General features: G+C 47.0%; 1 long non-coding RNA gene across 1 annotated transcript; it reads right to left on the reverse strand.

Moving 5' to 3' along the window:
• Nucleotides 1-8,128: 8,128 nt before the first annotated feature.
• Nucleotides 8,129-10,847, reverse strand: LOC146788714 (uncharacterized). Its single transcript, XR_014969800.1, has 3 exons — nt 10,799-10,847; nt 9,234-9,350; nt 8,129-8,243 (listed from the first exon to the last, which is right to left on the reverse strand). It is a non-coding gene; the product is annotated as an uncharacterized LOC146788714 (long non-coding RNA).
• Nucleotides 10,848-24,257: the final 13,410 nt, after the last annotated feature.

Raw genomic sequence — 24,257 nt, forward strand, 5'->3', positions numbered from 1 at the left:
CCCCTGTGCCAGCAGCAGCTCCATGGATGCTGAGATGCTCAAATAATGCAATGGTCCACCCCACTTCCATTAGTTTTTTATTTTGTTGTTTATTATTAACTTTCCTATCCTTCCTGAGAGTGTAGTGTGTGGCTGTACACAGTACTAGTAGTATAACATAGTTCTAGTTAAAAAAAATAGTCATAAATGGCTAGACTATCTTTTGTTTGCACTAGTACAGTACTAAGTAACTGAACCACAAAAACAAATGCAACATTTCACTGATGTTCTTCTCCTGTCTTCTTTGCTTTTAGGTGCACAAAAGACAGAGTAGGAGGTGTCATCGGCATCACCTGGCTACCCGTTGTACTGCCAGCCAGACAGAAGTCCTGCTGCGCATCACGCCCACGTGTGACCAGAACTTGTTGTGCATCTGCCTCCTGCCTGACATCTGAAGAAGATGGCCCCAAAGAAAGGTACCAGGTCCAGTACCAAGAAAGTTGCCGGTGAGAAGAAGGAACAGAAAAAGGAAGTGCCATTAACCACGACTGGTGGTATGCCGGCCAATGTTTTTTTTGGCACCAAAGCGTTGTCCGGGAACCAAGCTGGGAGCAGCACAGCGGTCCAACCCCACCAACCTAGGCCCAAGGGCTTTAGTGTCGTAGAGGTAGCCAGTCTACTAACGAGCAGCGATGTTGAAGAAATGTCATTACCGCAAAGTAGTACACAATCAAGTTCAACGCAGGCGCAAACTCAGCAGATCAGTGTCAAGCCGCCGCAACCAGAACAGCAGCAGCCGCCGCAACCAGAACAGCAGCAGCTGCCGCAACCAGAACAGCAGCAGCTGCCGCAACCAGAACAGCAGCAGCTGCCGCAACCAGAACAGCAGCAGCCGCCGCAACCAGAACAGCAGCAGCCGCCGCAACAGCCCACCATAGTAGTTGTTGCTCCTGACGTAGGGGCATTTCAGGAAATCGAGCTTCCTGCAGACAAAGTGGAGCAAAGTCAAACCACTGTTTCAGAAGATCAATTGTCTTCCAGACCACCAGCAAGGAAAAGGAGGCTTAGTCCATCATCTTCTTCTTCAAGCCCCGCTTCTGATGATCGTGATGACACTTGGGTCCCACCAGCTCGGTCTGAGAGTGAAGTACGCCACAAGACATTGCTTCTGAAAAGGAAGGTCCCAGAAAAACTTAGAGTTATGGAGGTAGATGTAGAAGAGGGGGGTGATGATGTTGATGAAGACGAGCCAGTCATCACGCACATTACTCCCGCCCCAAAGGGATTGGAGACCGACATTCTCACCCTATCCAGAAAGGCTACTACTACGCGGGATGTAGCACGGATCTCACCAACACAGGTTACACCACCACTACCTCCAGCTGCCATATTTTCCAAGGCCCGGCAGGGACCTACATCCAGCTCAACCATCTCAGTAGGAAGTGGTAGTAAAAGTCACTTTGTAGGTGGACAGGGTCACATATTTTCAAGCACCCCCTCAAGTTCATCTGGTGTTGAAAGTGGCACATCCAGCAGTGCCAGAAAGTTCTCCTCCCCAGTTTGGGACTTCTTTTCTGTTAGCGCCAAGGAGGAGAACGTTGCTATATGCTCAATTTGTCGGCAAGGTGTTCGGCGTGGTAAGCTTGGTACAAACTATGGTACCGGAGGACAAGCAAGTCATCTAAAAATACACCACAATATTGTGTGGGAGGATCACCTACGTAAGTTAAAAGAATGTAGAAAAACTAAACCCTTTGAAGTTGGTCAGGAATCAGGGAGCGATATTATTGTGGTGCCAGGTGAAGAACAGGGAGGCATTTCTAGCCCTGTCTCCAGTAGTGCAGTCACTGCAGTGGTAACGCCCACATCCTCCTCAGTAACATCAGAGTGGCACCGCAGTAAGAGCCATACTCAGAGTGTGGGTGAGACACCAAGGTGACCGGCGAGTACCTCAATGAGACAATCTGTGTCGTTGAGCCTTAGTGGGTTAATGAAAACAGCACCACTAAGGAAAGTAAGCCAGCCTACCATTGACAGCATGTTTAGGTTGGAGGGGCAGTTCCAACGCAACCACCCAACGGCACGATTGTACAATGCGAAGCTGGCTAAAATGTTAGCGCTGGACCTTCTTCCTTTTTCATTTGTGGAAGGGGTGGGTTTCCTTGAATTTGTGTCTGCCATCTGCCCGAAATGGAAAGTTCCCAGCCGGTCCTATTTCGCAAGAATTGCTGTTCCGGCACTACATCATTATGTGCTGGAATTGGTTGGTCATGGTTTGCGGCAGAGTGCTGTGCACAATATCCACCTGACAACAGACATGTGGAGCAGTTGCCAAGCCACAGATTACATGTGCATCACTGCACACTGGATCTCTTTTGTGGGGGTTAGAGATCAACTATCTGCACGAGGTGTTGTTGACACAGCTGCGATTTTTGAAGGTACTCGGAAACATGCAACTGTAGCCATGTTCGCCATGGAGAAATCTCATATGGCTGAAAACATTTTAGAAGAGTTTCGCACTAAGGTTTTGGAATGGCTGCGGCCCAGAGGGCTTGGTATTGGCTTTGTTGCCACAGACAATGGCAGTAATGTACTGAAGGCCATGGAACTTGGTTCCTATTTCAGGGTTCCGTGTTTGGCACACCGCATAAACATTATAGTGCAAGACTTTCTGAAAAAATAACCCATAGTAAGCAATTTACTGGCCATCTGCCGAAGAATATGCACTCATTTCAGCCATTCTTTTAAAGCTCGGAAGCAGCTGAGGATCATCCAACGTGAACTTAGGATGCCAGTGAAGGCACTCATCCAGGAGGTGGCAACACGTTGGAACTCAACGTATTACATGCTTGATCGTCTGTACGAACAGCACAGGTCACTCAATGAATATGTCTGGTACAGAAGCAGTGATGCTAGTGTTAAAGGCATGACCCTTCAGAGGGAGCAATGGACCCTAATTCAATGCCTGACTGAGATGCTGTCTCCTTTTGAGGTCTTCACACGTGAAGTCAGCAAGGAGGACTGTACAATGGGCCAAGCTATTCCATTGTTGCAAATGCTGGAGCATGAGCTGAATAAGGTGTCTGAATCCTACAAAGGTGTAGAGGACAGAAGGCAAGCCCATGACTTGGTGGAGAGCTTATCCAGGCGCTTATCAGAAAATGTAAGGATACAAAATAAAATTTTGTCACAAGAACATTACATTTGTGCCACAATTCTGGATCCACATGCAAAATTAGGACTATTCCTTTCTTTTTCCGACAATGATGTTGCCCGCTACAAAAGTTGTATAGCTGAAGCAGCCATCAAGTTTGAAAACGAAGGGCTGCTAATTAAAAGCCCGCCACATCAACCCACAACAAGTACTGATACTGAAGCAGGCCATACAGAATCAAGTGCAACTTCGTCGGCTGAGGGCAGTGCGGTTGGCTCACAATCGCAACACTCACCATCACCATCGACTACAAAAACAATAACTGGATCATTCGACCGAGTACAATCATTATCAGATTGGTATGTAAAGATGGGCCTTAAGCACAGTGCTGATGCACAGAAAAAACAGCACAAAAGCTTACCAGCAGCAACCCTGAACATTGAGCGGATGGTCCAGGCCTATCTGGACGACCCAACAGAGGTGTACGTTGATCAAAACCCAGTGCAGTATTGGTATAAGAAAAGGTCTGATTGGCCACAGCTCAGCAGGCTGGCGATAAGCTATCTGGCTTGCCCTGTCGCAAGTGTCTCTTCCGAACGTGTTTTCAGTGCTGCTGGTTCCATTGTAACCTTGAAAAGGACCAGTCTATCTCCCAAAAACGTGGAGAGGTTAACAATGATCAAAATGAATCAGCACTTCATACCACCGAATTACACAATGCATGAATCAACAGAGAAAGATGAGGACAGCGGCTCAGGTGACGGAAGTATTGTGTCAGATGATTACCTACTACTGGAAGATCCCCCAGAGTTTGAGGACGAGCTATACTTCCGTGACAATTAGGCTCGCACTTACTGTCTTCCTCCCTTTTTTCCCCCTTTGTTTGTGTCTGTCGTTCCGGTTATAAACTTGTGAATCGCAACAAATGCATTATCACAGTCTTCTACTCTTCTAATTTAAGATACAAGTTTCAGGTGTCTGCCATTTGACACTACAGTCCTCAGAATCCAGCTCCTCCGCTCGATCATACTGCATCTCCTGGTCAATTCCATTTCCCTCATGAATGATGATTGGATGATGGTAACAACAAATTCAAACTTTCCTCGTCCTTCCAAAACAAGTGGACCATGAATCTGATGACTTCTATAGCTATCCTCCTTCAGAGCCGAGAGAGACTGGCCATTAACTGAAAATAAGATGCAACAGGTAATGATTGATGCCATGCATTGTCCGCAGAAAAGCAGACTGAGTGATGTAGATTTTGTTGTGTGTGTTGCGCATGAATTGATGTAATTGTGCACTGCCACTAATCAACTTTCTACAGAACACACTAATTTTCCCCTTCTTGCAAACAAGAAATGTGTACTTCTCCTGCATCTTGGTGATACATTGCTTTTAATTCAATACAGGAAGGGGACTCACTCAATCTGCGCAATGCAAATGACTGTGACTTAACAGCACCGTCCATCATGATGATGGCGAAAGAGACGGCCTGCAGCGTTAACGAGATGAGATGCAACAGGTAATGATTGATGCCATGCATTGGCCGCAGAATGGCAGACTGAATGATGTAGATTTTGTTGTGTGTGTTGCGCATGAATTGATGTAATTGTGCACTGCCACTAATCAACTTTCTTCAGAACACACTAATTTTCCCCTTCTTGCAAACATGAAATGTGTACTTCTCCTGCATCTTGGTGATATATTGCTTTTAATTCAATACAGGAAGGGGACTCACTCAATCTGCGCAATGCAAATGACTGACTTAACAGCACCGTCCATCATGATGATGGCGAAAGAGACGGCCTGCAGCGTTAACGAGATGAGATGCAACAGGTAATGATTGATGCCATGCATTGGCCGCAGAATGGCAGACTGAATGATGTAGATTTTGTTGTGTGTGTTGCGCATGAATTGATGTAATTGTGCACTGCCACTAATCAACTTTCTACAGAACACACTAATTTTCCCCTTCTTGCAAACAAGAAATGTGTACTTCTCCTGCATCTTGGTGATACATTGCTTTTAATTCAATACAGGAAGGGGACTCACTCAATCTGCGCAATGCAAATGACTGACTTAACAGCACCGTCCATCATGATGATGGCGAAAGAGACGGCCTGCAGCGTTAACGAGATGAGATGCAACAGGTAATGATTGATGCCATGCATTCGCCGCAGAATGGCAGACTGAATGATGTAGATTTTGTTGTGTGTGTTGCGCATGAATTGATGTAATTGTGCACTGCCACTAATCAACTTTCTACAGAACACACTAATTTTCCCCTTCTTGCAAACATGAAATGTGTACTTCTCCTGCATCTTGGTGATACATTGCTTTTAATTCAATACAGGAAGGGGACTCACTCAATCTGCGCAATGCAAATGACTGACTTAACAGCACCGTCCATCATGATGATGGCGAAAGAGACGGCCCGTTAACTTAAGATGAGAAGGAACAGGTAATGAATGATGACAATTAATGGCATGCATTGGACACCTGACTCTGAGCTATTGGTCTTTGTGTTTGCGTTGTTTGTTGTGCACAAAGTGATGTCAAAGTGTACTAGTAGTAATCTATCTTTCTGTACACAATAAAGAATGACTCAAGTCAGTAATATTTATATTTCTACTCTGGGTGATTCATAAAAATTATACTTATACTGCAGGCCGATCTTCAGTCAGTAAAAGTATCAGAGATGATGATGAAGTCAGGAGGAGGATGTTTCAGGAGTTGCATAAAACGGAAAAGCCTAAAGGTAAACACGTCAACAACAACCACAGCAGACCCAAATGTCTGTGTAGAAGTTGAATAGAGTGTAGCGGTGGGATGACTGCAGTGCATTGATTTTACTAACTTTAACTGTAAAATGCTATGTTTGGAATGGATAATGGGCTTTGCGTTTGTCCAACTCTTTGAGAGAAAAAAAAAGGACTCTAAAGTGTTAACGTAGGATGTGCTAATGGTAAGCACTGTGGGCCTGATCTCTCCTGTTACTGTTGAGGGTCAATGCTGGAAACAGACTAGAGTAGAGATGATGCATATGCATACATGCCACCTCGGAAAGTGTTCTTGTTGCACTACACCATCACTTGTGCATTTGTTTTCACTTTCTTTCTCAATATCCCCTTTGGTTTTCAATCTAAAATTACAGGCCGGGCCTTGGTCAAAACTTTGTAAAACATTACAATGCATATTAATTACCTTACCAATCAATCACCTTTTTTTTCCAGCCGAGCAGTGACGAGTGGCGAGGCGACACACCCAAGATTGATGGACGAGAGGAGCAAGAGGAATGCCGAGATGCAAAAAACCAGTCCACATTTTTGACCAGGATAAGACAGTAACAGTATCCACTTTTAACTTCTTTTAAATAATTTGATTAATATCTTGTATACAATCTTTACAACAGTGTGTTCTTGGAGTTGTTATTATCAATCATCATTACGTTTGCTCTGTGTTTACGATTCTTCACTACCAATATTTAAAATTTCTATTTGCTATCTGTTAAAGTATTAAGGCCGGAACAGAACAAGAAATAGAAGTGTATGTAATCCGGGTCTCATCATCATGCATGCATTGCCTTTTTCTCCCTTAACATATGGAATGGATATGGTATGGTAGTCTTCAATGATTGTCGTTTGTTTGTCTATGTATGCATACTGTTTTTCTATGTCAAACCTTTCCCAAAATCCCCCTTCCCATCCATTCAACAAACCCTAACCCTCTTCCCCCGGGCTGTGTGACTTATTGTCGAGGTGTAACTAAATTAAATGTACACCAATACTTAATCACACACTTGCTGGGGCGGATGTGGTGAAAGCAACACTACTTCAATTTCAATGCAGAGCGATGATCTTCTTCTGCTTGCCCACCCATGAGTAGGATATTTCAGAGGTTATTTTATTTAACAAAGGAACATATACCTCAGCATGAATTGCCGGCATTGATTGGATTTGTTTGTTGTCATTCCTCATATACAGCACTAACTGTTAGACTGTAGGCATAGTCAAGTGACTCGAGTCGACAAAACTATAGTTTGTAACTCTGTCTAGTAGGCTATCCTCATAATAACCACCATTCAGTTTTTTTGTCAAATATTTGAGCATATAATTGTTGCTCGGTAAATTCTGTGATGTACTTCATTCAACTACTCCTCTAACAGTCTCTCAAAGGCGATTGACTATCTCCTTTTCTTTTTTTGGAAATGCTGCCACCCTGCCAGTGTATACTACTACTACTATACTACCACCACCCCAATCATGGCATGTATGAAAAAGGAAACCATCTTCACCATGCAGCCAGTGCTGTGCCACAGTTGGACATAAACATCAAGCACCGGTAAGAGAGAAGTTTAGGGGAGGCAGAATTAATAATGGACATGTTGTCAATGATTTCATTTTCAAACACCACTCCAAAGAATGCATAGACTAGAGGACAGACTGAAAGTACTAGAAGGACCAGTCAATGAGTGAGGTGTGTCGCATCTATCTGTTTGTGTCTTATACAGTCAGCAAATTATTGAAATCAAACACAGGCTATGGGCGGCCATGCACCAGCAAGGAAACAGTGTGATGTAAAACAGTTACCCCACCTACAAAACATTAACATTGCATGTAACATAGAAAAATATATTTAATTTACCCTAACAAATAAACTAAACCCACAAAAGCTGACCCACCCACCTCCCTAACCCCAACCACTGTCCACAGTAGAAAAAAGTCAAACGCCAAACGAGTAAAGAACAGGAATTAAAAAAGGGGCAGTGACAGGGACTAACTGGTGGGGCGGGACTGGAGGAGGACACGCATCTGGCGCATCTCGTCCTCTAAATGGGCGACGCGCGTCTAAGGCCGCGGCAGTTGCAGCCACAGTGGGGGGGGGGCACCGGAGATGACACGGTGGCGGCGGGCAGCCGCCAGGCGGTGGCACCGTAACGCTGGAGGGCGGTGGCTGGGGCCCGGGGCACTGGAGGAGGCTTCAATAGCTGCTGCAGTCTCCTCCTCCTCCTCGGCTAGGACCACCAGCCGCCGGTATTCATGCTGGATTGCCTCCAGCTTCCGGCGCCGTGCCTTGGCGGCCAACTCCTTCCGGTTGAGTTTCGGAGTTGCTGTGTATCAAAAAGAAAAAAACAAGACAATTGTAAAATATAGTCTTAATAAAACAGTAGGACAAGGTAATTATTTATACACATAGTGGCATGGTAGAGTAGCACTATAAAATAAAGCACAGTAGTACATAACATTTTAAATGGCGCCTGTCCTTCTTCCTTCCACCTGTCTTACACTTTTTAGTTGAACAGTGCACCAGGTGCTCTTCTCCATAAAACTTTCAAAGCGGAGTTAAAATCAGATAGATGAGGCCATTGGTTACTCAATACTCCGGCTCCTAGTCCTATACCAATTAAAGGGAATTCTAGTCTTCTAGTTCACTCTTCAAACATCCCCAAGAACTCATACTTACTTACGACATCGGATAGCGGGCGGACTTTGTCCGCCCGCCATCCGACTGCTAAAAAGGGTGGGGGTCCCGTGGGGACAATTAATTAGGATGATGCGCCCGGCACAGTGGCGGGCGCACCCTGTTTTTTAAAATTTAAATTCTGGTTGGCTTTGCTGAAAGCAATGCTAAAATGTTGTGCTACTTTTCCAAGCACAACATGACGGGCCCCGCACGGAGCCTGTCACGTTTTGCTTTGAAAGTCGGGGGGGTACCATAGCATCGGTAGGTACCCTCCATGGGGGCCCCCAAGCATACTCTGCAATGTGTGCATGCCTTTCCGTGGCGGACGGCAATGCCGCCACGCAAAGGCATTCCAAAATGCAGATTATATGGCTGGCGGTGTGGTGAGAGAGACACCACCGCCATATTGAACCCTTTTCCGCCTGGACATGTCTGAATATTTTCTACAGGAATGGCGGGAGGTTTGCCCCTGCGGTGACGGCAGTGAATTCCAGCCGGCCCGGCGGGGGCAATACGCTCACCATCCTAATGGGGGCCCTAAGTCACAACTGTACAGTATACATATACATACAGTACACCCTTGCAGTGAGTGTGCTGTCAAGTTCAACAATACTTAAAGATTATGAATCTAACTTACCACCGCCTGCCACTGGTGCTGCCACTCCCCCTACCGCTCCGTTGCTATCTGCAACTGCCGCATCCTCGCCCTCGGCGTCGCCTTCGCTGGCCCCAGCAATGGTGGTCGGTAGTGCGCCTAGAAAACATTACACATTTATTAGGCGTCATATACACCTCCCCCCTATTGATCAGTAGCAAGGTTGAAAAATGAGTTAATACTAACATACATCACTAGTACAAATCAGGTAGTAGTAGAGTAGACACTAATAGTTATATGATCATTGTAGCCTTTGCTTGATTAGCCCTAGCCATGCACATGTGACGTTACCTTTACCTTGCAGCTTCTTCAGACACCTTTGAGCCCACATGACCTGCCTCACACTGCTACTGTCTAGTCTACACGCTGCGTACAAGCGGTCAACAAACATTAACAAGCCACTTTTTTAGGAAGAACTGGTGTACTACTGTTACTGTTAGTCCATATTGCTTATCCATAGATGCTACACTTTTTGGCACGGCTGAGAAATGCTTGCAAGTTGCAATATACTAACGCACACCATTTCTTTTTTCGCATTACAGACGCAAGATTCCCTTCTACGAACCAGAGCTTCTGAACGATGCACCAACTACCAGTACTAGGTTCTTCTGAGGTGAGGGGTCCATTCACTCACATCTTCATTTATAAATGTATATAAACTAAATTGCTATGGGATGGTGGTGCTGCCTTCCACCACTGTTCAGTTATCATGATTTAATTCCCAACTGTATAAGTGTAACAATGTATATTGTTTTAATGTTATTGATTTGCCGGTTGGTGCTGCTAAGAAAACAGTGTACAGACCTTCTCAAATTGAAATAAACATTTTAAACTTACATAGACTTCGTGGTATTTGGTGTGGAGTGGACTAAGTTACACGAGTGAGCAAATTAAAGTAAGGGTGTGCATGTGAATTGCTTCCACGACAGAGGTTGGGTGTGTTATGTTCTGGGTTGTCTACTTGTTGGGTATCTTGGGGGAGGGTTCCGAGACCTAATAGGTATGACAAGACAGTACTATAGTCAAGCAGTGGAATTGTGGTGGGTGCGGAATTTCTGATTGAGGTGTGCAAGGAAGGTCCAACCTACCATCACTAACATCCTATTTTCTGGTGCAAATGTATGTGCAAGATCCCTACAACAGTGGTATGTCCTATAGGGTATCATATCAAAATATTAAGAAATCTGGTAGGGCTGTTGCTGTGAATTTTCAAAGCCTCAACATCAATAAGAGTAAAAGTAGTACAAGACAACGACCCAACGGATTGTACGAGCTACTGGTGAATATGAGTTTTATATTACAACCTTTCACAAAGAGTGGCACTGGCCAACTGGGCAAGACTAGCTACTACAGTACAGACAGATTGATAGGATGTGGTAGTACTCAGAGTCATCATAGTGGAGGCAGGGATAAGATTTTTGAAACCGTACAGATCGAAGGATAATTGGTGGTAAAAAAATAGCATTTGGAAACACACTATAGTTCGGGAGAAATGGGGCAGTAAAAGTTATGGAATAAGAAATATTATTAAAAACAAGAAGACTTACTGGGGCCAGCAGAGGAGCCCTCAGCGGTGTCCTCCTGGTGGTGTTCCTGTCCCGCCAACTGCCCAGTCCCTGTCGGTCTGCCCCTGGGTGCTGATGGACAGGAAAGATATAAGAAAGAGACAAACATTGATGGATGGTGTCAAACAAATACAATATTTTTCAATAACGGTAAAAAAACACTTATGTAAACAACAATTGCAATAACTACATTGACCGATCTCATCTGGTCAACATGTAATATCGGGGGATTCGCAGTTCGACTACTTAAGTTACTATTTATCAACAGTAATCCAGTCTTCCATTCTGATTACAGAAAACTAAGTTACAACTAAGCCTAAGTAGTAGTACAACGTACCACCCAACCTAGCCCACCTATTCCAGGCATGCCAATTGTACATTAAGTATGCATTTCCACTGTATTCCTCAACAATGCGTATGGTCCAATCATGGAGGACACATGAACATGACTACATTTTTTGTATACACCAAATTTTGGTTCGATTGATGCTGATCTGCTACTGCTAAGTAACTGCTAAGCCTACCTCCACTCATTGAACAAACTAGAAAAGGTTCTAAAGACTGCCGTACTAGCAGCACGTCACGTAACTGAGTGAGGGGGGGCATCACACATACCACTAACCAATAAGAAGGTCCTTACAAAGTACCTAAACCTAAGTATCAATACGCCCCTATCTATTAGTGACAGGACAAAGTAAGGCGTGGACGTGAGTCACTGTAGCATTACGTAACTTAATTTCTCTAAAATAAACTCGTAAAGAATCACGCTAAGCAAGCGCAAACGCAAAGCTGCAAACAAGTAAGATTAGTAGTAGCGCAGAAGAGCACCTGTGTCATAATCACAGAAGACTTTTAAACGTTTTTAACCTGGAATGTAATGTATTGGAAGGAAAAAAAGATATTCGCAATATATAACATAGAGCAGAAGAACAGACACAAAGTTGTAATAATTAAATAGGTACTCACCAAGCCCCGGGACCTCCACTCCTAGCAGGTCCAGCAGGTCCTGCTCACGGTCCAGGATGTCGGACCACCGGTGCGTCAGCTGTGCCTGGGTGCGCCAGACCCCAGAGATGCGCGACACTTCCCGGCGCACCTTCCCCCACCGCTGCCGACGCTCCCGGAGGCCGTACCCGGACCCAGGCCTGCCACCTGCTGCCAGGGTTGAGGGGAGGTGGCGCTGCACAAAGAAAATGAGTGCAGCCAACTCCACCTCCCCAAATAAGACCCGTGCCTGCACCCCTTGTGGGCGCCGCCTTCCACATGGAAGGCGGTCGCGGCTCTGGCTGCGGCGAGCCCTACCCTTTGACATGGTTCTGGGGATGAGAGACGGGGTGGGAAAGAAAAGGTAATAAAATTAAAAAAGTAAGTAAAGGAAATAAATAGGCAATAGAAAGAGTGAAAAAGTAGCTAAAAAACAAAAAAAAAGTAGACAAAAACCAAAAATATAGAAGCAGGAAAATAGTAATAAAGATCCAAAAAAAGTGGCTATAAACAAAGGATTGAAAAGATTTAGGGAGGATTGAAAATCAGGCCCCAGAACCATGCAATAGAGTGAAAAACAAGATGGCCACGCCCATTGCGACCACGTGCGCAAGTTCGCGCGATATTTTCTCCCCGAGCAAGCAAAAAGCAACGCGATCAAGTAAAAGCGGTCACGAACAGGAAATATCGACCGCGAACAGGCGCGAACATGCATTGCGCGACCCGGAACAGGAAGTAAGCATCGTGAGAGGGCGGGACAAGTGAAAACAAGATGGCCGCGCCCTGTGAGCAACCGCATGGGTAAGTTGGCGACCCGCGATCACGCAAAAAATACCGCGAACAGGCGGCAAAAAACTTCCGCGTCTTCGCGATATTTCCGGCGTGTTTGCGGAGATTTTCTGCATTTTCGCGATAATTTGCGGAAGTTAATTTCGCAAATTCCGCCCACCCCTAATTAAAACTACCTCTTAAAACGCGCCACAGGGCGTGTTTGCACACGTCACCTTAGGCCCCGTCCCCTCACTTCCCCACTGTGTAAACACGCCCTGTGGCCGTTTTAAGTTGGAGGGTCCCTAGGGTCCAACTAGACCACTAGGTACCTCCAGTAAGCGCCACAGAGCTGCGTTGCAGAGAGATGTAAAAAGGGGCAAGGCCTAGACAACCTCTCTGCAACGCAGCGCAGTGGCGCTTACTGGAAGCACCTGGTGGGCTAGTTGGGCCCCAGGGTCGCTCAGGATTGAAGGGGAATTATTTCCCCAACTTAAAACGCGCCACAGGGCTTGTTTGCACACGTTAACTCAGGCCCTGTCCCCTCCCTTCACCACTGTGTAAACACGCCCTGTGGCCGTTTTTAGTTGGGAGATTAAGTTCATTTGAATCCTGAGGGTCCCTAGGGTCCAACTAGCCCACTAGGTACCTCTAATAAGCGCCACAGAGCTGCGTTGCAGAGAGGTGTAAAAAGTGGCACGGCCTAGACCACATCTCTGCAACGCAGCGCAGTGGCGCTTACTGGAAGCACCTGGTGGGCTAGTTGGCCCCCAGGGTCCCTCAGGATTGAAAGGGAATTATTTCCCCAACTTAAAACGCGCCACAGGGCGTGCTTGCACATGTTACCTCAGACCCCATCTCCTCCCTTCACTACTGTGTTAACGCGCCCTGTGACTGTTCTAAATTGAGAGATTAAGTCCCCTTGAATCCTAAGGGTCCCAAGGGTCAAACTAGCCCACTAGGTACCATCAGTAAGCGAGCTGCGTTGCATGGAGGTGTAAAAAGGGGCGTGGCCTCAGAACACCTGTCTGCAACGCAGCTCCCTGGCGCATAACGGAGATACCTGTTGGGCTAGTTGGCCCTCAGGGACCCTCAGTATTGAAGGGGAATTAATTCCCCAACTTACAACTGGCCAGGGGGCACGTTTGCAGAGTTCTGCAAGGAGGGGGCGTGGCCTCCAGCGCGATGCCGGTCTTTTATTTATTTTATTTAAGAAGGAGAGCTATGTGGCCCCCCTTCTTTTTCTAATTTACTGGCCCTGGGGACCCCATCCCCCAGGGCCTGCACCATAATTCTTTTTGTTGAAAAAAATAAATTTGGCCCTCCCAAGGCCTTAATCGGCCCCGGGGACCCCAACCCCCGGGTCATGGCCTTTTTTTTGTTTTAATTCTTTAGGAGGGGGCTGCATTGCCCCCCTCCTCAGGCCACTTATGGCCCCGGGGCCGGCCTTTGTTTTTTATTATTTAAAAAATATATATATTTATAGAAACACCTAGGACATGCTGGACAAACCGTACGTACCTATCACCATGACGATTTGTGTGATATTCATTAAAAGGCGACTATGCATAGAATGAATCCACATGGAATGTATTTACACCGCTAGTGAAGCTCTGACGTGTCTGACGCCCTACCGTGCCTAATCCCGGCGCCCCCGCCGGTGGGTACTCTCCAAGTAGACACCCTTGTCGTTAATTTATACAAATATGGGTAGCTATTGACGGGCACATTTAATATACACGCACACCAAGCCATTCAAAGGGGATTCGACAAAAATTAGACCAAACTATGCAAGAAACCCCCCTCACGGTTAATAAAAAACACATCCACCGCCGGATGTGTAATACTTTTTATTTTACTCTCTGGAAAGGAGACAAACCTCACTTGAGAGTCACAGCGTGCTCCTGGTTGAGCCCAATGCTGTGTTACACCCACCTGTGCCCGCCGAGTGCCTCACACATCTGTGTTGTATTCCACCAGCTAGTGCGTATGCTATGACACTCTCTAGCCCATGTGCACTGTAACACACCTCCGTGAATATGTCATGCCACACTTGCCTTCGCACGGGTTATATTGCCCTATCTAACGTGCCTTCCTCGATGCCTATGTTATAACGCACAGCGCTTTGCCATACATATTACAGTCTGGGATCCATATCTTTGTCACAGTGCATATGCAACGTTACACTCCCCAGCACATATTTTATATTACAACTTTAGAGACTAGTTAGGTTACACAACATTGCCCTGTGCATATTACACTCTAAGGCGCATAACGCATAGCACACGCTAGTGCCTGTGCTATCTCGCGCTTTCCAATGAATCTGTCATTGCGCACAATGTATTGCATATTATATTTCACGCCCCGGTTCATCTTATATCACACTTTTTGGTGCATAGTTCATACCATATACTATATCTAGTTTTCATTTTCAATCGTGCTCTCAGGACCATGTTCTATATAACACTGCGTCCACCTACCCTTTTCACGGGCATTACATTTTGCGATGGGGGGTGGAGGGTCAGGGGGTGTTTCTGCCAAGTGAGCCCGAGTCACAGTCACAAACGTCCTCTTCTTCCTGAATAAAAGTTAGCTTGCTGCCGCATCCACCTCCTCCCTATCCTCTGTTGTCTGAATCTATGGACTAGCCTCCTCCCTCCTGCTATTCATGGTCTGATGTGCTGGTCTGATGTGCTGCCACTGCCCTCCATTTAGCATGATGTACCAGTCCACTCCTCCTGCCCTCCATTGCCCAATTATATGGCCCATCATTGACCTCCTGCTTAGCCTCTGTGCTTAGCTTGCTGCCCCTATTCTCCTTCACCCTGCCCTCCGATGTCTTTGTGCATGCCCCTGCTCCATCCTTTTTGCCCACCATGTTCCATGGACCTGCCACTCCTATCTACTCTGAGTGTTCTGTTGAGCTGCCACTCCCCTCCCACCTGCCTAGCATTGTCAGATGACTATAACCTGTCCCTGTCACCTCCACCCTGCCTGTCCACATGCCATGCCCCTATCCCCTTCCTCCTGTCCTCCATGGTCCATTTTACTGCCACACCCTTTTGCCCTCCCTGGTCTGTTGTGCTGCAACTGCTCCTCCTACCTGCCCTGCGTGGTCTGTTGTGAGGCCCCTTTCCCTGAACTCTCTTGTCTGTGCCCAGGTCCTGACCCTCCCTTCTATCCTCCATGGTCCTTTGTGCATGCCCCTGCACCCTCCTTCTTGCCCATCATAGCCATTGTGCTGCCACTAACCCTCCCGCTTGCCATGCATGGCCCCTCCCACCTTCCCTGTGTGGTCAGCTAGCTGCCCCTGACCCCCTCCCACCTTCCCTTCATGGTCTGTGTGTATGCCATCATAGTCTCATTGTTGCTCTCCATGGTGTGTCTTGTTTCTAGTGCCCATCCTGCCTGACCTCCATGGTCATCTTGCTGCTCCTGTCCTGCCCCCTTGCCCCCAGCTCTCTCTTTCCATGTGCAGACCCCTATTCCCTCCCTCCTGGCTTGTCTGTTCCATTGTAATGCCGCTGATCCATCCCTCCTGCCCTTTATGGTCTGTTATGCTGCAGCTTTCTCTCCTGTCTGTCCATTATGGTCAGCTAGCTACCATTGCCTCTTTCCCCTCTGTTCTCTGTTGTCCATGTGCATGGTCCTGTCCCCTCCCTATTGCTTTCTATGGATTGTTGTGCTGTACTCCGGTCCCGCATGCGCTGTGTGGTGTATTGTGCTGCTGCAAACCCTGATGCCTGCCCTGTAGGGTCAGTTTGGTGCACCTCTCCATGTTCCTCCTGTCCTCTGTTATCCAAGTCCATGTCCCTACCCCAATTCCTCCTGCCTACCATGATCCATTGTACCATACTTGCGAACATTTTGAACTTGGTAAGAGGGAGATTTTGAAAAAAAACTGGGGTATTGATATTCCCCCTTTGAGTTACATTGAAAAAGAGGAGATTGTAGACAGGAGACAGATCAAATAAAGCCCATTTGAGCTTAAAAACATTGGACGTTTCCTGGCTGAAACGGGTCTGTTGGCATGTATGGTTGTACTACCACTGCCTCTTCCTTCTGCCCACAATGGTCTATTATATTGCCACAGCCTCTCTTGCCAGTCCTGTATTGTTGGTTTGTTGCTCCTGCCCCCCTTTCCACTGCCCTCCATAGTCTGCTGTGCTGCCACTGCCCTTCCTGCCTGCCCAGTGTGGTCAAATTGTTGCCTCTGCACTCTCCTACCTGCCTTCAATTTTCAGAGTCCGTGCCCCTGGCCTCTGCCTCTCAACAGTATCCTAATGAACAACTAGATTGCTAACATTCTATATTTATTACAAAAGTGTGGAACGCCTGACGACATCTTGATGTAATCAAAACTGTAATACCTAGAGTATTTCCTTTAGAAATTACATATATGAGAGGGTCCTATTTGCATCAAAATTATGGTTAGTGCTCTAAAAAACTAAAATGAGGACATATTTTCTGAGTTTTCAAATAGCGACAAAGAACTTTTAAATTATTTGTAATCTTTATGTTTTTTTATCCAGTTGACCACTTGATTATATGTTGCACCTAGGGGAGAGGATGTGGTGTTACTTCCAGAACTGCAGACTTTGCAACTGGTGAACCAGTTTGGAGTTTCTGCTTCAGCTCGACATTCTGTGATTCTGGTCAAATCACTTAATCTCCCCATGTCTACAACCAAAATGAATTTGATCTTGTGTGATGTAACCAATGCTCATGTAAAGCACTCCCAATACCTGACAAGTCTGCACTATATAAAACTGCAAATACACAAAAACTCTGCACTATATAAAACTGCAAATACACAAAAAATAAGGGAGGGTCAGGACCTGGGCACAGACAAGAGAGTTCAGGAGAAGGGGCCTCACAACAGACTGCGCGGTGCAGGCAGGAGGAGCAGTTGCAGCACAACAGACCTGGGAGGGCAGAAGGGTGTGGCAGTAAAATGGACCATGGAGGACTGGAGGAAGGAGATAGGGGCATGGCATGTGGACAGGCAGGGTGGAGGTGGCAGGGACAGGTTACAGTCATCTGACAATGCTAGGCAGGTGGGAGGGGAGTGGCAGATCAACAGAACACTCAGAGTAGATAGGAGTGGCGGGTCCATGGAACATGGTGGGCAAAAAGGATGGAGCAGGGGCATGCACAAAGACATCGGAGGGCAGGGGAAAGGAGAAAAGGGGCAGAAAGCTAAGCACAGAGGCTAAGCAGGAGGTCAATGATGGGCCATAGAATTGGGCAATGGAGGGCAGGAGGAGTGGACTGGTACATCATGCTAAATGGAGGGCAGTGGCAGCACATCAGACCATGCATGTCAGGAGGGAGGAGGCTAGTCCATGGATTCAGACAACAGAGGATAGGGAGGAGGTGGATGGGGCAGCAAGCTAAATGTTCAGAGAAGGTGGGTATTAGGAACTTTATTGTTCTTAAAATGTGTGTCTGTGCGAACTACTTAAAATATGAACAAGTATACAGCATAATCTCACTTTTATTCAGGAAGAAGAGGACGTTTGTGACTGTGACTCCGGGCTCACTTGGCAGAAACACCCCCTGACCCTCCACCCCCATCGCAAAATGTAATGCCCGTGTAAAGGGTAGGCAGACGCAGTGTTATATAGAACATAGTCCTGAGAGCACGATTGAAAATGAAAACTAGATATAGTGTATGGTATAAACTATGCACCAAAAAGTGTGATATAAGATGAACCGGGGCGTGAAATATAATATGCAATACATTGTGCGCAATGACAGATTCATTGGAGAGCGCGAGATAGCACAGGCACTAGTGCGTGCTATGCGATATGCGCCTTGGAGTGTAATATGCACAGGGCAGTATTGTGTAACCTAAGTAGTCTCTAAAGTTGTAATATAAAATATGTGCTGGGGAGTGCAACGTTGCATATGCACTGTGACAAAGATATGGATCCCAGATTGTAATATGTATGGCATAGCACTGTGCGTTATAACATAGGCATCGAGGAAGGCACGTTAGATGGGGCAATATAACCTGTGCGAAGACAAGTGTGGCATGACATATTCACAGGGTGGTGTTACAGTGCTGTGAGGAAGACGGTGGGTACACAACCCCCGGACTGAGGCAAATTGGACACCTTACCGTTTCAACGATGATAACACATCCCTGCCGGAATTAAAGACAGACTTCTCCCTTCCGCAGGACGCATACCGTAACCCGGAAGAGGAAACCCCGGGAGGAGGTGGACCAGAGGTGACGAGCAACCAATCCGCAACGTGGGATCGAGGTCACGGACGGCAGAAAAGCGAGACAGTGAACAGCGAAAGTGTGTCAGCCCGGAAGAGCAATCCAGAAGCAGGAGACGCAGACTATGGGAAAGACGCCAAGACACCACGAGACGCCGCCGGGAGCATTGAAGACGGGACCGCTGACGAGGAAGACCCCGAGGCCCCTGAAACCTGGTCGAAAGACTGGTGGATCCAGGAGTGCGCACAAGCCGCCACAACTCAGGAGAGTTGTGGCTTCTAGCGGTACGTGGCGGAACAAAGGTGGGAGGGTGAGAACAAGCATAGAGGGAGGGGAAAACCACAGAAGAAACGTTTTGTTTAGTGTTTATTTCTCCACGTTCGTTTTTTGCCTCTTTGGTCTCTAGGCCACAGGACTTACTCCCTCTCCTAGCCCTTGCAATTCCCCCCTCCCCAACCACGCTCCTCTTTCCCCAAAAAGGGCAAGACAGACGTCAGGACATACACTGTCTATGCCCTGAAAAGTAATCCAACGGACAGTGACCATTTAAATACCTAGTCATTTTTTTATTGATTTTCTTTTACCTCACACCTTCACAAGAAAGACCACCAATTATGTGTATTCCCCCTACTTATGCACTTGGTGTGGCGACGGTAGACTAAAATGTCACAATAAGACATTGACCGCTTCTTCTCATTTGTTTCTTTTCCGAGTGTATTCCGGGACCACATCTTCGTTCCACCATGGCCCAACAGCTGAACCTCTAACGAAGAACCACCCCGGAAGACGTTCGGGAAGTTCCCTGTACCAGAGAACTTATTGAATTGTTTTCAAGACTATCCTCTGCTCAACCCTTTTCTACCTTCCTCCACCACAAAAATAAAAACCCAATATTCACCCTATATGGCCTCCTCGCTTCTGTTTATGACCGTCCCTCCGACATTTGGTGTCAGAAGTGGGATCGGAGGAAATGGAGGCCGTGGTAAAAAAGATGGCTGAGGGGCAGGACCGCCTCGAACACATTATGGCCCGGTTCTTGGAGACCGCAGAGGCTGAGAGAGAGGCTCTCCACAAAACTCTCACTGGACAGAGTCAAAGTCAGGAAGCCGCTGTGGGAAAATTAGCAGAGGTCCTGGGGCAACCTAGGGGATATACGGCCCCTCCTTCCATGGTGATACAGAAATATGTTCAAGGGGAGGATCCAGATTTTTTCCTCTCCAATTTTGAGAGAATGGCACGAGCAGACCAGTGGTCGGAAGACCGTTGGGGTCAATACCTGGGTCCTCTTCTCAGTGGGGACCTTCAAGCAGCATACCAAGCCACCAAGTCGCCAATCCCCTCGGGACCTCACCCTATCCCGACATCAAACGATGTATATTAGAACGCATGGGTATAGACGAAGAAACATACAGAATGCGTCTTCGCAACAAACGGGAAGGGCCACAGGAAAACCCCAGAGCACTCTGTTACCGTATACGGGACACGGCAGAACGCTGGTTGAAACCTCTCACTGCCTCTAAAGAAGCGATAATGGAAAAAAAATATTTGGAAGAATTCCTTTCCTCTTTACACCCCCCCTATCCAGAAGTGGGTTCGACAACACACAGATCTCTCCCTGGACAAAGCTGTAGAGGTCGCAGCAGCCTATTTTAGGGCACAGGAGTTACAGAAGACTAGAGAGGAAACCACTTGGAAACAACCCAGTAGTCAGCCTGTGAGACACACCCGACCCCTACCTAACCCCCGTAAACCTGACACCGTGACCATAGTACCGAGTCCTTTAACCCCGGTTACAAGACCACCCGTCCCTGTTGGACCCCAATGCTATCACTGTGGGGCCTTCGGTAATATAGCACGTTCCTGCCCACAGAAAGAGGGACCCATGGAAGTAGGGTATGCTAGAGCCTTAATGTGTTCTGTACAGGGTGACTCTCGTCCTTTCCACCATCCAGTTGCCATTAATGGAGAACACCAACAAGCCCTTCTAGACACAGGAAGTCGCCAAACCCTACTAAGACCACAGGTTATTCCAGGTGGTCCCCCAAGCCCCACAGGCGTAGTGAACATCCAGTGTATCCATGGAGATAGTAAAATGTACCCCGTGACTAATGTAGAGATACAGCACGAGGCCGCCCAACCCCCTGTAAACATGAAAGTCGGGCTCCTTCCTCACCTCCCTGAACCCGTTGTCCTAGGTACTGATTATCCTCACTTTCATGCTTTATTAAATGAAAAGAAAAAGGAAGAGGATGACTGGAGCAGAGAAGCTGCCTTCTTCCATGACCTAGACCCTGGGTGGGTTCCAGGAAAAGATAGAAAGAGCAGACGACAGGAAAGGCAAGAAAAGAGAAACGGAAATCCGGTCTTTTGGAATGATACCCATACTCCTCTTTGGGACCACAATAGGACTTTTCGTGCGGCTCAAAGGGAAGACAACACCCTCCAAGAAGCCTGGAAACAAGCAACAGAAGAGGAAGATCCTCTGCAAGTAGGTCCCCAGTTCTTCCTCTATAAAGGCTTATTATATAGAAAGGGAGGAAAACACCAACCTACTCAGCTTCTGGTACCCATCCCCTTTAGAGAGAAAGTCCTTTACTTGGCACACAGCCATTTGCTGGGAGGTCACTTTGGGGGGGGAGAAAAACGAAAAGTCTATACTAGAAAGGTTTTATTGGCCTGGTATATACCAACAGGTGAGAAAGTATTGTAGAGAATGCCCCATCTGTCAAAATACCAGCCAATATACCCCCCGGGTTCCTTTGAGACCCTTACCTGTAATCGATGTCCCTTTTTCCAGAGTGGGAATGGATATTATTGGACCCCTACTACCTTCCTGTAACGGATATCGGTATGTTCTGGTCCTTGTGGACTATGCGACTCGATTTCCTGAAGCCGTGGCCCTCAGACAGCCTAATACCACCCAAGTGGCTAAAGCGATGATTAACATTTTTTCCCGCGTAGGGTTCCCCAAAGAAATACTTACTGATCAGGGCACACCCTTCACGTCCAGGCTGATGAAACAAGTTTGTCAGCAATTACACATCAAGCAGATCCGTACCGCTGCCTACCACCCACAGACGGACGACCTAGTTGAGCGGTACAACGCCACCTTAAAAACCACCTTACAGAAGCTGTTAAACCTAGAGGCCCGGAGATGGGAAGAGATGCTTCCCTTGGCCCTGTTCGCCATAAGATGCGGACAACAAAAAAGTTTGGGGTACTCTCCCTTTGAGCTATTGTATGGGAGACCTCCCCGTACCCTTTTAGATATGGCCAGAGAGGAGTGGGAGGAAGAGACAAACACCACAAAACCCCTCCTGGAGTACGTGGCCGGTTTAAAAACCCACTTGAATCAGATCAGGGAGATGGTACGAAACAATCTAGAACATTCCCAAGCAGAACAAAAGAAGCACTACGACAAGTCCACCAAAGAATGGACCCTGCAGATTGGTGATCAGGTTCTCCTGTTACGTCCAACCTCCGAACACAAACTTCTAAGTCAATGGCATTGTCCCTTTAAAGTTCTTGAAAAGGTAACACCAGTCACCTATAAACTAGAAACAAATCCTTCCGCCCATACCACCCAGATCTTCCATATCAACTTACTTAAGAAATGGGAGGGCCCTACTCCTGCTCTCTTAGGGAGTCCCCAGACTACTCTGTATGACCAAAGTATAGATGACACCCTAACAGAACCCCTTAGACAGGACCTAAGACAAACCCTGGCCCCCCTCCAAGAAGTGTTTTCTCTAACACCAGGTAAGACCCCATTAATAGAACATGCAATTCACACCCCGCCAGGGAAAACCGTACGACTAAAACCTTACCGAGTCCCTGAAGCACGAAGAGCCGCTATAGACCAGGAAATCACACAAATGTTACACTTAGACATCATTGAACCCTCAAAAAGCGAATGGTGTTCCCCTATTGTGCTTGTGCCCAAGCCTGACGGCTCCATACGTTTTTGCATCGACTTTAGGGAGGTGAACAAGATATCACAATTTAACGCCTATTCCCTCCCTAGAGTCGATGAAATGATTGAAAAACTCGGAAAAGCCCATTATATTAGCACATTAGATTTGTGTAAAGGATATTGGCAGGTACCCCTTAGGCTACAAGATCGAGAGAAGACTGCTTTCTGTACCCCCCAGGGTTTATTCCACTTCAAAAACTACCCTTTGGGTTGCACGGAGCCCCCGCAACATTTCAAAGACTCATGAACATCATCTTACAACCCCACCACAGTTATGCAGCAGCTTACCTAGACGACATAATCATATATAGCAACTCTTGGGAAGAACACCTTCAACACCTTACCCGAGTGATACAAGCCCTACAGACGGCTGGATTGACTATTAATCCTGCCAAGAGTCGCTTAGCTGCTAGATCAGTGAAGTATCTGGGATTCCTGTTGGTGAATGGGAGTATCCGACCGCAGGAGGAGAAGGTGGCAGCGATTGCCCAAGTTCCTTTCCCTAAGAACAAGAAAGACCTCAGAGCCTTTTTAGGCTTATTAGGTTATTACAGACATTTTATCCCTTGTTTTTCGCACATAGCTGCCCCTTTAACAGACCTCTTAAAAAAAAACGCTCACACAGAAAAGTGTTTAAAAAATCCCGAGTCCTCAGTCCTGCACGCATTTCGACGGCTAAAACAACTTATCGCATCTAAACCTCTCCTAGCCAATCCTGATTATACAAAACCCTTCACTCTCCAAATGGATGCATCCGACCAAGGCCTCGGGCCGTATTGTCCCAACAAGACGAAAGCCAACAAGAGCGACCTATTATCTACATCAGTCGCAAACTGTTCCCCAGGGAGACCCGATACGCAGTTATCGAAAAAGAAGCCCTGGCCATCAAATGGGCTGTCAAAGCCCTACGCTATTACCTTGAAGGGAGAGTATTCCATTTATATACCGATCACGCTCCTCTTGAATGGCTCTTCCGAAACAAAGGACACAACCCTAGGATATTACGGTGGTTCCAGACCCTTCAACCCTTTAGATATACAGTACACCACAGGAAAGGGAAAGAACAGGCCAATGCTGACTTTTTGTCTAGGTATCCCAGGTCTCCTTTTCTTGTAACCAAGAAAGTTAGGGAAGGGGGATGTGAGGAAGACGGTGGGGTACACAACCCCCGGACTGAGGCAAATTGGACACCTTACCGTTTCGACGATGATAACACATCCCTGCCGGAATTAAAGACAGACTTCTCCCTTCCGCAGGACGCGTACCGTAACCCGGAAGAGGAAACCCCGGGAGGAGGCGGACCAGAGGTGACGAGCAACCAATCCGCAACGCGGGATCGAGGTCATGGACGGCAGAAAAGCGGGACCGTGAACAGCGAAGGTGTGTCAGCCCGGAGGAGGAATCCAGAAGCAGGAGACGCGGACTACGGGAAAGATGCCAAGACACCACGAGACGCCGCCGGGAGCATTGAAGATGGGATCGCTGAC

This window comes from Triturus cristatus, chromosome 10, assembly GCF_964204655.1.
Source record: "Triturus cristatus chromosome 10, aTriCri1.1, whole genome shotgun sequence".
Lineage (NCBI taxonomy): Eukaryota > Metazoa > Chordata > Amphibia > Caudata > Salamandridae > Triturus > Triturus cristatus.